Source organism: Anopheles darlingi, chromosome X, assembly GCF_943734745.1.
Source record: "Anopheles darlingi chromosome X, idAnoDarlMG_H_01, whole genome shotgun sequence".
Classification (NCBI taxonomy): Eukaryota; Metazoa; Arthropoda; class Insecta; order Diptera; family Culicidae; genus Anopheles; species Anopheles darlingi.
In genome coordinates, this window is record NC_064873.1 from 2,123,038 (window position 1) to 2,139,645 (window position 16,608).

General features: G+C 44.0%; 1 long non-coding RNA gene across 1 annotated transcript; it reads right to left on the bottom strand.

The window, feature by feature from the left end:
- Positions 1 to 305: 305 nt before the first annotated feature.
- LOC125956562 (uncharacterized) lies at positions 306 to 9,947 on the bottom strand. The gene is made up of 3 exons (XR_007469192.1): positions 9,833 to 9,947; positions 9,445 to 9,474; positions 306 to 327 (listed from the first exon to the last, which is right to left on the bottom strand). It is a non-coding gene; the product is annotated as an uncharacterized LOC125956562 (long non-coding RNA).
- Between the last annotated feature and the right edge of the window lie 6,661 nt (positions 9,948 to 16,608).

Here is a 16,608-nt window from a genome sequence, read left to right on the forward strand (position 1 = left end):
AGGAATGTTAAATTTTCTATAAAAACATAACATTTGCCCTGTGCTATCAATTTTGTCACATTTCCATTCGAAAATGTAACAAAAGCTAAAGGTGGGTTTTTACTTACGTCGACTGCTGCTAATATTGTAGCTTACCGCGTCCAAATACGCGTTTTTTTGGTAAAGTTTGCCCTCGTTGTACTCGGCACTCGAATTTTACTCTGTAGGCTAAGTACACATAGGCTTAGCCAAGCCTGGGTTCACTAGCACCTTTTGAAGGACTTTAACGGTGATTTGCACTAGTGAAGATGCGGGAACGAACTGAGGCTAAGTGATTCTTTCGCTGCGCTATATTTAGGAACAAAGAGTTGATAATGTCAATTATGTTCTGACCCTTGTTGGAAGAACTTATTTCGTCAGCCGTGACAAATTCTTTGATTTCTTAGAGAGTCTCTACATTGGTCAAAAACTTTTGCTGCCAAGTCAAAACCGCGTCAAATTTTGACTTGGCATCAAAAGTTTTTGACCAATGTAGAATCAATCTTATTATAATTTTCAAAAAAGCACTATGTCCGATCCGCTCCGGATCCGCGCATATACACGTGAAAAGATCCTTTGGCTTATTGCTTGATTGAAGAGGCTGATGGTCGATTATTGCTTGATTGAAGAGACTGATGGCCGATTATTGCTTGATTGGAGAGGCTGATCATGGATGCACACACGTTCCCTCCTTACCACCAGCTACCAAGTCACTACAGCACAAGGTATAAGGCACACTCTTCTTCGCTCCACTAATTCTCAATTTACAGTTAATTTAGGGTTTGTTTAAAAGAAGCACAATTTAGGGTTTGTTTAAGAGGTGCTGAGACGTCGTACCACTGCTCATACCACAACGATCAACGATGGGTACCAATTTAGGAACACTGCCAGCCGTTGTCAACGTACAAGTGCATCCGCAGACTGTAATCTTCCCTTTCACTGACACTGACTGAATGACTCTGACAGGCGCGTTCGGCTCTCGCTGCCCGTTTTATACCCCTCGTGACGCATCAGTGTTTGCGTGCGTGCGTGCGTGCATCACGATTGGTCATCTAGGGAACCGCGCCCGCCGATGTGGTAGGGGAAAATCGGTTCAAAACAGCTGATTGCGTAGACCACACAGCTGCTGTCCTCGTTCGGAGCACTGGGAGTACGAACCACACAAGGCATCCAAGAGACCGGTGATTTAAAATAGTCAACTTAGGTTTTCCATGCAAAATCAGTACAATTGTCAATCGTTTGCAGGTATGGAAAATTTGTTTAGCAGGCTGTACATTTAGATATAAAAAAAAGATATTAAATATTAAAAAGATATTATTTATAATATTATTAGATATTAAAAAGTCACACGAAGCAACCAAGCAACTGTACTCTTAATATCAAGAAATTTGATTTGGTTTTTTTTATTTGTTCATATATTATACAATAAATACGAGTTTGTTTGGCATAATTTAAGGCCTTCGTTCTCTCTTTCTCTTTATCCCTCTCTCTCTCTCTCTCTCTCTCTCTCTCTCTCTCTCTCTCTCTCTCTCTCTCTCTCTCTCTCTCTCTCTCTCTCTCTCTTCTCTTAAAACAACATTCTGTTGTTTTATTTCACACCATTTATTGGATTGATTGATCAAAAATTAAACTTAATATGTTTGTTCACCCACATTATGCTGCTGCAAGAAGAATGGAATGGCTGTTGGTGCTAGGTGGAATAAGTAACAAAAGGAAAATCGATTTAGAAACCCCAAATACCTAGGAAACGATACCCACATTGCCCTAGGACACATTTTAAGCGTTGGGGTTATATGGAGGCCCCCTCTTCTCCTCCTCCTCCTCCTCCTGAATGGACCAGATTTTGTCACAAGTTTTCTCAGGTAACCATCAACAATTGCGTAAACTTTGATAAAATGGGGTTCATAATTTGCGGGGTAATTTAAGCTTTTAACAGTAAAGTGTTAGGGAGAGGAAAGAAAGAATTTATCGGGGGGTTTCTAGCCATGCCTATAGCACTCACCGGCCCTTAAATTTCCCCCTACTATATTTCGAATCAATCGGTCAAGTAGTTCTAGCAGATTCACTAAAATAATTGTATGGTAATAAATCCTAATCTTTGTGATTAATTAAGGAACATTTTAAATAAGGTTCATGCTAGTCTCAGTTCAGAGTAGTTATAGTTGCAGTTCATAGTAGTCTCACACTTTCCTTCCTTTAGGCAGAGACCTAGTTCCTTGCATTAATGTATTGTAGACAGCAACATTAATGCATACAATTTCTACTACTGCTTCTAGCAGATTCACTAAAATAATTGTATGGTAATAAATCCTAATCGTTGTGATTAATTAAGGAACATTTTAAATAAGGTTCATGCTAGTCTCAGTTCATAGTAGTCTCAGACTTTCCTTCCTAGTTCCTTGCATTAATGGATTATTAATTAATGGTTCACTAAAATAATTGTATGGTAATAAATCCTAATCGTTGTGATTAATTAGGAAAATTTTTTGAAATATAATGATTTCTATTTGGCTTCATCTCCGATGGATAGAAATGTATTGGCAAATGCAATGTATTTTCCGCACCAACGATTTGCAGTAAGGAAGACTGAGTTGCAAAATGTACGTTTGAATCAAACAATATACCGCCGCCAATTATGCCGTCGAAAAATGTATGTACATCGTGTACCATAAATGGTGCGGCTTTACACAAAACCGGCTCAAATATGCATATATCCGTGACTGTAGAAAGGGCAAATACGTGATTGAAGGCACCGGCTAGTAATGGTGTAATTTTTCTTAGCCGATGTCCAAGCTGCTGTGCGCATCTATCGGAAATAAAATTCATCGATGCGCCGGTGTCGAGGAGCATATTTAAAACTATTCCATTACTTTCAATTTTGACGTACGGTAGTTGAGTTGCTAGTCGTTCCATTTCGACTCAATTCGGCCGAGAGTTGTGCCGGCGTTGATATGGGTATGGGAAATCACTCTACCACTTTTACCAACAACGATCTTTTGGGAAACTTGAATAATCTAAAAATCATCGTTTATTAGTATAATTAGTCGTATTGCTGATTCGAACATGATGCAAATACTTACTTAATAACCTTTTCACCGTGTGCACTGACGCAGTGTGCGAAGAAAATGCCTTCTTCTGCTTGTTAGTTAGATATCGATATCGGTAGTTGTAACTTCAATTAAATTAGCTGAAAGCATGAAAATAGTTTTAGTTTTCTCTTCAACCGGTTATAATTTACTTCTTCTAAAGATTTCCTTTGTATGGCTCCCGCTTTGCTGCAATAAACTAGATAATCCAGATGTTATCTGTTTACGTTGTGAATCCGCTGACTATGTAAGCTTATGTGATAAATAGATTAAAACCAATCGCATCATCCTCCTCTGCTGTCACGTCACGATCATGTTGCAGAAAGGCTTCTTTAAGAATTGTAAGCATATTACATTCGTTATGCATTGATCAGCGAGAGTTCAAGCGACGAATGGGTAGGAGAGCTTCGCGTGGTTTGGATTTGAATTGGAATTGTATTCGATACAGGCAGCTGACTAATGCACTGAGCCATGACTATGATGTTAGATGCCCAGAATATGTGTGACACGAAGTCGGTTCAAGTGGTTTCCCGGCTCGCTTTGGTGATGCTGCGGTAACACAGAACCAGAACCTTCTCTACCCAGAAACTGATCCTCTATTTGACCAGAATTTTCATTTCTTTCTTTCTTAATGCGAGTACTGAGTGTTGGCATGGAATGTTTCCTAGTGGTAAATCATCGATGTTATTATGAAACCAAACATCAGACCGACATGCCAGGCCGACCGACAATTGAGGTAACAATCTGTCACCAAACCACTTGATCCGGAGGTTTCAGATATGTTGCTGCAACCATGAGATGTCATCATGAGTATATTTTCTCATGTTCTTTTTATTTCAAAACAGATGCCCAGACTTAGGGACAATGATCATGCATAGCCGATGTGTTTTTTCGGTTTTATGTTGCTTCACATTTGGTAATTACCTTTTGAATGAGCGGAGAAACAAATAAGCGAGTCTTCTTGAATGCATATCGAGGTTCGAGCAATGAAATAGACGTCTGGAAATAGGAAACGTGTACGAAGCAAAAAAAAAAATCGAAGACACTCATCCATACGAGTAGAAATGGGGTAGAGTAGAAGCATAAGGCAACGAAACTTTGCTTTCTTTGCTATCCGGCAGATCGAGAAATGCATGATACCAGCGAAAGCTTTCTGTGCATTCAAAGTCATGTAGCTTTTGCGCAACGAATACTTTCGTGCCAGCTTGAGTGCATCCAACATGCGACCAGAACATACTAATCCTGTTTCATTTTCTTTAACGACATATTCGCAATTGGTCTCTTTGAGTTTCGGTATTCTCAGCAGGCGGTGAACACAATCCACAAATAATTCATGCTGCGAGAAAGATTTATTTTTATTACAATAGAATGCTGGTGTTGCTATGCTTATCATGCAGCATGAGTACTTTCATTATTAGCCATGGAATGACCAAAAGAAATCATTTCAATGAACGACGATCGCTAGACGACACAGAAGAAGCGCCATGTCAAAACGTAGGACCTATTACGTTGCAGCAGTAAGCCTTGCGAAGAGCATTGGTTTCCATTACCCGGATATTCTGATGGACGGAGTGGTGTACAGATTTGGAAGGCATTACTGCGTATGTTTTATTGCAGTTAATCAAGGTATCTCAATAAATATCGCATCTATATCATTGATGAGAACGCATGAGAAACTACACTAAATTCTGTGCTGAGGTTGGTAGGACAATTTTTTTCACATTTCCATGCGTTTCCAGTATCCGTTAAAAGTTCCGCCGCCCTTGTCTCACACCGTTGTCGTATCTGCGTGTCAGTTGTATCAGGGAGTGTAACCATGCTGTGCACAATGCAGGTGCAATTGCTGGGGTGAACATGACGAAATGAAATAGTAGGATGTGGAGCAAACGGATCAAACAGCGCGATCTCGCCAACTACTTACGTGATCACCATCGAAGTACTCCGGACATTCCTGCTGAAGAACCTGTCGATGGAGCCCGGTACGGAAAGCCTCGCAGCACGGGCACAACTCTATCAGTAGCCGCGCACAAATGATGCAGCTCATCTCTTCCCAGTGATAGAGTGGTATGTACCGTGTGTCGCTATTCACACAACACCAATCGTCGGTTTGACCGTTCTGCGGCATCGAGATGCTGTTAATTTTGAATTCTAATTCTCTGTTGGCTGCCCAACGGTGATTCACACGCTCAAGCACAGCTTAGATGGTTTAGAAATAGGCTTTCATGCGTATTACGGCAAGCGCTAGCATGTGAATGACTGACTGATGGTAGATGGTCTGGTTCCAAGTCACGTCTTGATCGGGCGGCTGTCTAGAGCGTATGTATTTTTGTTTCGGCGCTTTGCTAAGAGCAGTCACAGCAGTCAAAGTCACTTCCGCTTGGTTGTAGAAATTTCCCGCCCTGTTAGACAGCAGGATGGCTCATCTGTCTATAGATGGTAAAGATTAAGATCTGTCAATTACCTGGATAGCCTTTCGCTTTATCGTTTGGATCAATAGTTAACGAACTGACGCAATTGCAATGTGACAGCACAAACAGCTTTCACGTGGCACATTATAATTGTTATCACTATTGCATATCAATTGCTTCGCGATGGAAAGTCGAACCCATTGAAATCGAACCTGAAGGATCACGAACCAAAAAGATGAAAAAGGGCAATGGGCAGCCTTTGAAAAAGAAACGCCAAAGGTGGCGAATAGAGTATAAAAATATGATTATAAATCGTAATGAAGACGAATCTAATTAAAGACCATCTGGTTATGTTTTATTCCGTGGGGGTCTATGAGCCGAAACCGTTTGATGGCACTGACCAAACATCACAGATGACGACTATGAAAGGTCTGCGATGGGGTCCCAATGTCGTATAACCGTCATCGTGAGTCTCTTGCCAAGGAGGTATAGCTGACGCGAAATCAGCATAAAATGTTGAACGGTCGCCAAATAATCGGATGGTCGCTTGATGAACGAAAATAAAATGATCTGACCGTTGCGATTGTTATGAAAATCGCCTGCCAGGATTTATGTGAGAAATGTACCGTCATCATAGAGTCGTGATTTTCGAACACCGTATGAGAAGATTTATGTTGACGAAGATATGTTTAAAACGAACCAACCGACAAGTCATCTTTTAGTTCGAGACCACCAACCGTGGACAAAACGGTGTCTTAAGTCGGGGATCGATTTACAGAACCCTTACAGAGAGTAAACTTGATTGCTACTAACATAAACAGTCACAGGGATACTGCAAGGGAAATTGGGTAGCATGGATAAATGTGTGTTTGGGTTTGGTTGCAATATTACAACATAATTTATAGTTCATGGACCTTTCTCTTGAACAACCATGATAGGTACGCGGTCCATATTTTGAAAATCTTATGCACCACGTCCCATACGAACTTGCTTCCTGGATATTAACCTGATCAGGACATCGAAAACAAAAACCCATTTTCCTAATTTTCCGCGTCAATGCGCGCGCTTTCGGTCGTAAAAGTGTTGACGCGATCCGAGGAAAGATGAAGATGCAGTGAGAGAAGTGAGAAAACCACTTTCCCAGAGAGACGCTCAAGGATTGGAGGATTGCAAAGGAAGACATTCTACCGCACAGCATAATAACAGTAAATTATGCGTTCGTTATGCTTCTGTGGTGGGATCTGTGGTACATTAAAGTAATGCGATCGTTGGCAGCATTTCAAAGAATCAGTGGCCTGTGGGTTGGAAGGACCTCCTACCAACAACCGCCGATCCTCGGTGGCATTTTGTTTCGGTTTTTCCTTCTCAGCAAGTGTGTCCAGCTTATGTTACTGTATGCCATACAACACGATCGCGGCCCCACCATCGACACCGCTTTGCTTATCCAGCAAAGTGAAATGCGCTTCTCGAAATGATCGTGTGATAAGACCCTTGATTTACCACAGAAGAACGCCAAAGACAACTAAAACAAGATTAAAGACAATTGCACTTGCATCAGTTGCATCAGTGACGTCATCGAGCATTCGAAAATCAGCTCGCCATGTGTTATGTAATCATTTCTCTTGCTGTTCCGGACACGCTTACCGCATCCGTATTGTAGAGCGTGCCACTTGTGCCCATCTGTGCTGGTGCTGTCTCGCCGGCATCTTCTTCGCGCAAATGTCGTTGGACGCTTTGGATGCCAGGCTTTCGTTTTCCGCTTTGCTTCCATCCTGAGCAACACCACCGCTATGAGTCATCCGCTCGCTTTGAAAAGGCAAGCTAGAAGCGAGTGCAATGCAACGTTCTGATAGGTATCCCCCAAAAAAAAACAATCCAGAAACTGAACGGTTCGATTACACACCATAAGCAAGACCTGTTTGATCGCAATTGCTATCGATAACTTATGATTCTGGGAATCATTGTAGGTCACGGCCAACACTCAGAATGGTTCCGAAATGTTCAGCTAGAGCTGAAGTTTGCTTGGTCGCGGTATGCAGCTTCCACAGCCTGGGCTACTATCCATGCCCCCTAACGGCTATTAACCTCGTCCTCTGTGCATCGTTCGCGACCAACCGTCTGCCTTCCGACGGTCGGTCGGGATCGTTTGTCCATCGTCCCTCAGCTTCTCATCAATAAAGCAGCTCTTCGCTGCAGCTCCATGTTTATGACCGTGTAAGAGGTGTTCTCCAGACATGCCTACTGATTTATCACTTCTTAACTCTCGATCCTAAAAACGCATCCTTTTGCCGCCGAAATCCATCTATAGATAGCCTTTGCAGTTTGCCGATATTTAGTGTTGGCTGTCGATTCCCTTTGATGGTTCGACTTTTGCTGTTATAATTTATTATTTCATTAAAACGTTATTGTATGAACAATTAAATAAAGCGAAAGAGGAAATACGCAAATTATGCAGACGCTGGCATGACAGCAAATTGCACCGACACTAAAAAGTGTTTTATGTTTCGGTGCGTCTGGGCATTTCAGAACACCACACCAGCGACGCAGATTCTCTTCTGACGCACGAGGTGGTCTTTTGTACTTAGCCCACTCTTTGCGCTGCTTTCTTGTCACATGGGCGCTTGTGCTTGTGCACTTTTGGAATTTTGAAGCAAAAAAAGGGAATATCACGGCCAGGTTCGGCACAAGTTATAAGCCTTTGCCCTGATACAGGATTCTATTATCTGTTATCAGGGATGGTTGGGATGGTGGTCTGCAATATTTTTATTTGATATTGGACAGGAAAGAAGAAACAATTATTATTGACGTCGTCTATTATTGTAAACCTACGGTGTGAAGTGATCTAATCTGTGATAGATCATCTATCTTTACGCGCGCCAGCCACGTGATGGGCGCACCACGACCTACCTCATCTTTAAGAGGCTTCGGTAGCTCTTTGAGCAGCAGGCGGATACCGTAAGAAACTGGTTAACCACTGCGAAGGTGAACTGGTGAGGCGATTCGACCGTCATAAAATAGTTTAATAGCTCCCTCCCATCCATCACCAGTTGGGTCTTCATGGATTTAGGGTTGATTGAACACACAAAAAACCGTTTGGAATAATCGGCTTAGTCGAACCGAATCATGTCCAAACATCCACAACAACATAAAATGCATCAACAGCAGTAAGACATGCGATTGAGAGGCGGCTTAAATCAAAAAGTTGGAAAGATCATAAACCGAAATGTGAGCATTTTTTATCATTTGGGTTTCGAACGCCCAAATCATAAAGGGTTCCGATTCACATCCAATCGCGCTTTGCATCTCAAAGCAAACCATCAAATTGGCGGCATTTCGGTTGCGATGCCGCCAACGCAAAAAGGGAGGCCAACAATCGTACCCATGACCTGGGAATCGTTTCTACCTCCCCAGGGGTTGTTTTGACCGTGGCATTGACTGCGTTGAACGCGTCTATCCGGCTATCCGGCTTTCTTGTCAAGTGCCTCGCGTAAGGCATGAACCCCTCGCATATCACCGCAACCTGGAGACAGGAAATTCCATCAGAGCCTGGCGCATCCAAGATGTGATAAAACGCAACATTGTCTTATGAACAACGTTCCTCAATATATCGGCTTGGTTCACTCATTTAAAGCAACTTGTCCCCGTTTGGCCCACTCACGCACTTCACTCACGCACTTGAACGCTCACGAGAATCACTCACGCACTTGAACAAAAGGGTTTCCCATTTTCTCATAATTTCACGGCTATCCCTGACCGAGACTTGCCACTTGTGGAACACCGAGACTTGTCACTTGTGGCATCTTCGCCGAAAAACGAAACGGATATGGATCCCAGGGTCACATCGATTGGACACGTGCGTCAACACAGTGTGACCTGAGCGGTGATTTTTAGCATGAACATGTCCAAGCGTGTATATTTGTATGTTTACTTACCAATTTATGTTGATTCTGGCACTAGAACCGCTGGCAAGAAAGAGGGAAAATCAATCAATATAGAGGGGATACAATTACACGAATTAGTAAAAGTAGATCAATTCTACCAGAAGTAGGAGTGTTGGCATTTAACTATAAAATAGGGAATAGCTATGCACGGAACAACAGATGGCATGTGTTTGGTTGATTGATAGATTGTGTTTGGTTGATTGATTGTCCAAGCCAACTAGTATACAAGTACACCACACATTCCTACTGGCAGCAATTAAGTTATTTAGGTTAAGGTGCGTAAAAAAAATCTCTAACTATGTATTCTAGGAGCACTGATAGAGCACGGAAAACAATCGCAAAAGCTCGTATCAACAAGCCTGTCTAGGGATGGTCTAACCTTCAAATGAATATGCTAGTTCGATTCTAAGAGTACACTCAACCACAATATAGATGTGAAACGCAAATTTTTTTTAACAAAGCAGGCACTGATCAAACATCCGACTGCGTTCCTAGTTTAACACAAAATGCCACGCTTTCATGGTGTTTGTCTCTGACTGTGTTTCTCTCTCATTGTGTTTCTCTCCCATGCTCAGTCTCTCCATTGCGCGTGTCACTACCACTCACTGCATGTCAGCCATAATGCCTACATTAACTTTAATAGGGGAAAACGTGTACTGGTGTGTGTAAGAGCGTCCCATATTGTTGGGTGAGAAGAGATCGTGTAGCTGATGGTCGATTGTTCAGAGATTAAGGAAAAATTATTGGCACCCTTTCATCATTCTAACATTTTAAAAAAAGGACCACTGATATCAATGTGCAAACAATGTTGGATATAGCGATGTTGCATTTAAAACAATTATTTAACACATAGTTTCAACTTTTAAATTTGATTGATCTTTTCATAAATATAAAATAGATAGCTTCAGCACATTAAAAACAAAAAAAAACTCGAAGGCGCTACTCAGTAAATGATGTGCAGATTATGCGTTCAATATACGAAGCGTGGTGTTTCAATCGGTTGCATTTTTCTCAGTGTAATGATGATGAAATGCTAATAAATCGATTTCACCCTAGCCCTTCAAAGGGGGTAGTAAACCAAGTGCAAGAAACAAAACCGCACCCACCCATGAATGGCTCGATACCATTGGCAAAGGAAAATATAACGATAAATTCATTTCATTTACAAACATCATTAACACCCGGTTCTTTTAGTGAGGTCGAGAACAGGACAGGTGCACGGGGTAGGGTGTGGGATTCACAGCTTCGGCTGTCGGAGGCCGAAGCATAACGATGGCGCTTCTTGTGGCCCGGATATACCGGCATGCTTGGGAATGAAAGCAAAAGCCGGAAAAGGGGGAAAAGGGTCTTGTTGATGGCAGGTACGGCGGCGCCAGAACAGCGGTACTGATGCGAGTAAATGCGCCCAGGGGCGCATGTCAGTGGAAAAGTCATCCGAGGTTCACAAATCACAACAAATCCCGCCCCAATAAGGGTGATGATGGCACCGTGAACATCCTAATCGACGCAGATGATCACAGATGAAACAACGGACCGATTCACACTCGATCTCGATTGGTTTCTTTTCCATATTGCTGCTACTGTGGAATTGAGCCATACGAATTTCCGTTGTTTACGCTTGAAGATGTTTATGCGGTCGGGTTAAAATTCGCACAACGGATTGCACTGGAATGTTATCGAATTTTCGAGAAGTGTTCATGTGACCACCCAGGCTCTGCTTCATGTGACCACCCAGGCTTGAAGTTCTGACGCTCACACACACACACACACACACACACACACACACACACACACACACACGCACTACTAATAGAATGTTGTGACTCCTTTGTTCCGCTGCGGATGGTGTGAAGACGACGATAGCTTGCGTACTGCCGGCAGCTCGCCAGAAATATCGGTGCTCTAAAGTGTTAGTGTTGCAAATCTACGTCGTACTCTTTCCTCGCGGCTGCTGTAGATCCCATTTCTCCAAACGCACCAAGACGACCGATGTATGCAACCATCATTTGCTTGCTCTGTATGTGTGTTAATAGAAACGATCTACGATAGTATGCTATGACGAAGCTGTGCCCGAAAATGATGTTTATGGACGATATAGTTTCGGTGTATGCGGTGAGCATTGGGCATTCCAGCACGCAGCCATTTCTTGACATTAAAAACTTTACTAGACGAGAACCAGCAAGGGTGTGTTGGTGTGAGACTTTTACAGTAGGCAGTATCTGGCACCTTTGAGTTGAGCAATTGTAGAGGAAGCCGTTACCCTGTGCTCTCGTGCTGGCTCAGAAACTTTACTCAGAGCAACGCATCAGTGAAGCATGTTTTGTGGAACGTTTTATTAGATTTTTTTACCATTCCTCCTCAAACTCTTTCTTTCCTTTCCGAGAGCCAGCGCACCAGGATGCACATAAGACAAGGAACGCGTCGTCTTGATCCTTCCAAAAACCACCACCCGGCTGCCCGGCTTCGATGCTGCGCGGGGTGCTATAAAAGCTTTACCAGTCCTCCCTGTAGCCGCACCATGCCTCACAACCTAAACTGGACATTGGGTCAAAGCAGCTCATTAGTGGTAGGTGCATCTGCATTCCTATTTGGCTGCAGTGTCCCTCATTTCACATTCGCATTTCTTTTTTTTTTTTTTTTTTTTAATTTTGAGCTGCAATAACATCGAGATCGAGTGCGAAAACAGGCGAATACAAACGAGTTCTTATGCCTTCCTGTCCTTGTCATTCTTTACAGCCCCCCCCCAGACGGTAGGTGCAATCCGTGGTTATCGATCATGGTTTCCGAGAAGTACCATAAACATATAAACCACGCACCACCTCGTTTAGCATACGCACCACGATGGGGAAACGGTTGATCGTTTTATAATATGACTAAACGTCGTCATGCCGGATTTCTCGAACTCGGTTCTTCAAGAACACCATTTTATGCACATGAGTTCTCTTCACACTGCACTGCTTCATCCATTGCACGAAACATCAGTCGAGGAATGCTGTTGGTCAACCGAGACATGCAACTCGCACAGCGGCATCACAAAGGTCCGGCGCAGACATCGCCCTGACCGGTAGGCAGTAAATGACGGTCAAGGTCTGAGAAAGGTTAGATAGAGCTTGGCTTCAGTACTGACTATAAGACGTCTGCCGTAATTTTACTTTCCACGCTCAGCGGAAAGCCATCGAGCCTTGCGGCGAATACAAATCGATCTGCTTCGAAACGCAACCAGCAGCATCGATCTCCGGCTGCCAGACTTGCCGGTCGGTGGGTGGGTATGAGTGACTGATCTCCGTGGCAGCATGAAGCAAGCTTCTGCGGCCATCGATCGGCATAAACCATGGTTCAAGGCTCGCCATACCAGACCAGTTCTACCTAACGCGGAAGCAACATGCTCGGAAGCACAAACTCGTACAGAACTAGCAGCACTGCGAAGCTGGTGCTCTTCCAACTCCACTCCCGGCCGCTCATTCGATCCAATAAAATAATTTTTTTCCGGTGTCGCGAGAATCCGCGCTTCGTGTTGCGCCGCAGGACGTGTGTCTAGCTCCCCCCCGGGGAGCGATAGAAATTGCTTACGCGAGACATTAGACATCAAACAGTAATCGGAAACTTGCAGCCTCAACCGTGAATCTGCCGAAGCTAAAAGAAGAAGAAGAAATAAATGAAGGAGAAAAAGGAGAGAACCCCCCTTGAAATAATAATAGTGCGCGTACAGCATTCTTCTGGCTCGCCAAATATCGATCGAAATACACATGGCACGACGTCGAGACTGAGCATAAATACACTGCCGCCGAACATCCGGCTCATGTTGCCACCTCGATAAACGTGACAATAATACTACCTCCACGTCGTTAAATAACACCACCAACGCCAGACGAGACACAAACAACTAGAAATGAAACCACTACTGATCGCAACCGGAGGAGCGCGCACATGCGATCTTAAAATACTCGTCGCCAGAAGGCCGCTCTGCGTGTGCTTCTCGTGCTTGCAAGGCTCGCCCAGATTCTACTGTATTTTGTTTTATAGACGTTTGTTCTATGTTCCATTTCATATTTTTCTCTAGCATTCCAGCAAAAAACTCCTCAAAATAGGCTTTGTTTAGGTTGGAATTAGAATAAGCGCTCTCCTTGGCTGCACCGGACCTCAACATTTTCTGCAAAGCAACGGATGTGAATGGACAACTCTAATATCACGTATCACATCATAACCTACCTCACCGATGCTGCTGGCTGTGAATAGCAACAGCCGGTTGGCACTTACGATTCGTCATATTCGCACATCGTCCATCTGCCTCACCTCATTGTTCCAGCATATTTTTACCTCAAGACCCAGCCCCTTTAAACCAATGAAGCTGCATGCCACGCGCAACATCCGCAGCGTTCGTTAGCACTTTCGGTGACAGATTTAGTAACCGCATTTTGTCATCCGCTAATGTTCGCAAACTGACACTCATTTAATGCGGTACTCATTCACATGTGTTGACGCATAAATTTGCTGTTTAACGATGCGATCGGTGTTAACTTCCCGTCCCACGCCCGGAAACGATTGCACGTTCGTTCACACCGGACGGATCGATCCGGACAGGATTGTTGGCGCCCGCGCCACGGCTAAATGTGATAATCATTATGCTATCAGCATCCGCAACATGAGCAGCATCAGGATTGGCGCTAAAGTTTCGTTGCTCAAGCAATACCAAGCAACTTACAGAAGCAATTTGTGATTTTTTTAAAAACCAAATTTTCTTTCTACAATCTGCTACTCGGAGTGCTCGTCGACAAACAACCAAACGCACGCATTAGTAAACAGATGATAACAGAGATAAGGCACCGTCTTTGGGAAAATGAAACAAAAAAAAGAGAAATACGTTCAACGACCACGCAGAAACTCGGGTATGTGTGATACTTTGATCACGTGCGGTGGTAAATGCGAGAACCAAGAAGTCGTGCAAGAGCAGACAGCCCGCCAGGGTCGCCAGTGATACATGCAAATGATATGCGTGACACTGGGTCAATGCAAGACAACGTACATTTTCTAAAAGCACAGCAGAAAAGAAGATCCTCTCTTCCTTGGTTTAACATTTTCAACATGCATTTTCCCATATTTTTCAGTGCGCCATAGGTCGGTCTGATACAGACCCGCGCTTCCGACTGCAGACTGGCTAGCACGAAGTGACATCACATTTCCGAGTAGTGCAAGGAAGCTCAGCAGACAACGAAAACACATTGCAACCATACACGCCTTTGGTCTGACGTTTAGTTACGTAACAGGGTCACTGTGCGTGGCCGCGTGTGTGTGTATATAGAGGGTGAAATATGCTCACACCATCGTCCTTAACGGTGCTAATGGTGTGGCATATTTTTATGCAGCAAAAACATTCATCTGCGAATTGACGAATGGTTCGTCCACCAGTTCGGCAGCATCGTTAGCTGCCATACGCTTTTTCCAATGGACAGTCGTCACTATCTACCACGAGTAGGAACATCTGAAGAATTAAGGGGCCTGAGCACAATCACTGATCACGAGCAGCGTTCATAACTCGCTAGAAATTGAAATGAAACACCGTACTTTCCATTAGAGTGCGCTTGAAAGGTTGGTAATTTTGTTTGGAAAAAATAATTATACTAATTACATAAAACCCGTCAAACCGTCACCGGCATTTGATGGTTTATCGGCATTCTCACAAAACGTGCCGAGCATGCCGTTACTCCTCAACGATTACCGGGTGGTTTTACTGAAACCTTTATGAAACCATCATCACTTCCTATTCTCCTCTAAGTATTCCGTTTTCCGTGGGATTGTTTTCTCCTCTTCTTGCCGATTTGTCATTTTTACCCTTTTCCATTGCACCGTAATAAAATATTTAATTTATGGTTCCATTCGGGTCGTATGGCAGCGTCAAAACGAACGTCCCCGAGAATAGCGCGCTGATGGTTCACACTCCGAGATGGTAGGTAGGAGCGGTTTCGAGGGGAAGGGAGGGGGGGGGGAGGATGCCCGATGCAATAAAACCGGGTGCACCGATGTAGCGACCGAGAGTAAGAGTGCGGTTTGCCTTTTCCTTGAAGGCAAAACCACTTGAACAGCGTTTTTAGGTTTTTCATCCCGATAACAAAATGCTATACCCGGTACTACTCTGAAGCATATTAGTTAATTGAAACCACATGACAACGTTACACACGTTGTTTTGGGCACCGAGAGAGAGAAAAAGAGTGTGTGTATGAGAGAGAGAGAGAGAGCATTGAGCGAGGTACCCAAAATCAGTATCACAATTGCTCAAACATGTTTGATCAGCGCCGATCAAATGCATCGCTGGCTTGCTTGGTGGTGTTCCGGAAGACAGTCCAGGTCGATGATCGCAATGGACCATGGGGCACGGCAGCGTTCCTCCTGTTGTATCAGGGCTGGGCGCCGGTCAGTCGCGTTTATGTTTTAGAACACCAGATATGTAGCGCGCAAGCCAACCGAAACCAAGCAAAAACAAATCTTCTTCCGTCCCGTTCAGGATCCGTCTTCAATGCAATCTCCCCTTTCTGCAACACAACGCAAAGAATGCCAAGCAGCAGCAATCATCTCACACTTCTCTCGTCAGCGCGGCCTGGAGACACGGTTCGGTTTGATCGGTGCCGATCGTCCCGGTCCCTGGGAAGAGGAGGTGAATATCGCCTCAATATGAATGCATCATCTGTCTCCCTCGGTGCAGCCTCGCTTAGGACAACAAGCGGAAACGGTTTATGGTTTGTTTCGTTTTCGTCTGTCGTCTAGACCGGTGGATAGTGACCGGGTGGCAAAACAGAGCCGTGGCACAACAACAACAGCAGCAGCAGCCAGCAGCACACGCCAAAAGAAAATAACTCTTCCTCATGTCAACGAACGCCGAACATCACGTCCCGTTCCTTGGCATCGGTGCTGGGCGTGCTATGCTGTGCCATGTGGCTCACCATCTACCAACAGAGCAGATCAGCAAACCGAAAACGATTGCGATTATGATTCAGGTTTCTCACTAATCGATGTCGCGCGTGTCGCAGGCTCGCAACGTAGAGCCTGCCTAGCGCCAACGAGATTACCGGTGGTTTACAGTCCGGGTTGCTAAAACCGAGAACATCAACCGGCTGACTGAGTTACCCGGAAACCGGTCCTTTTTTCTAAATTGGTCCAAGA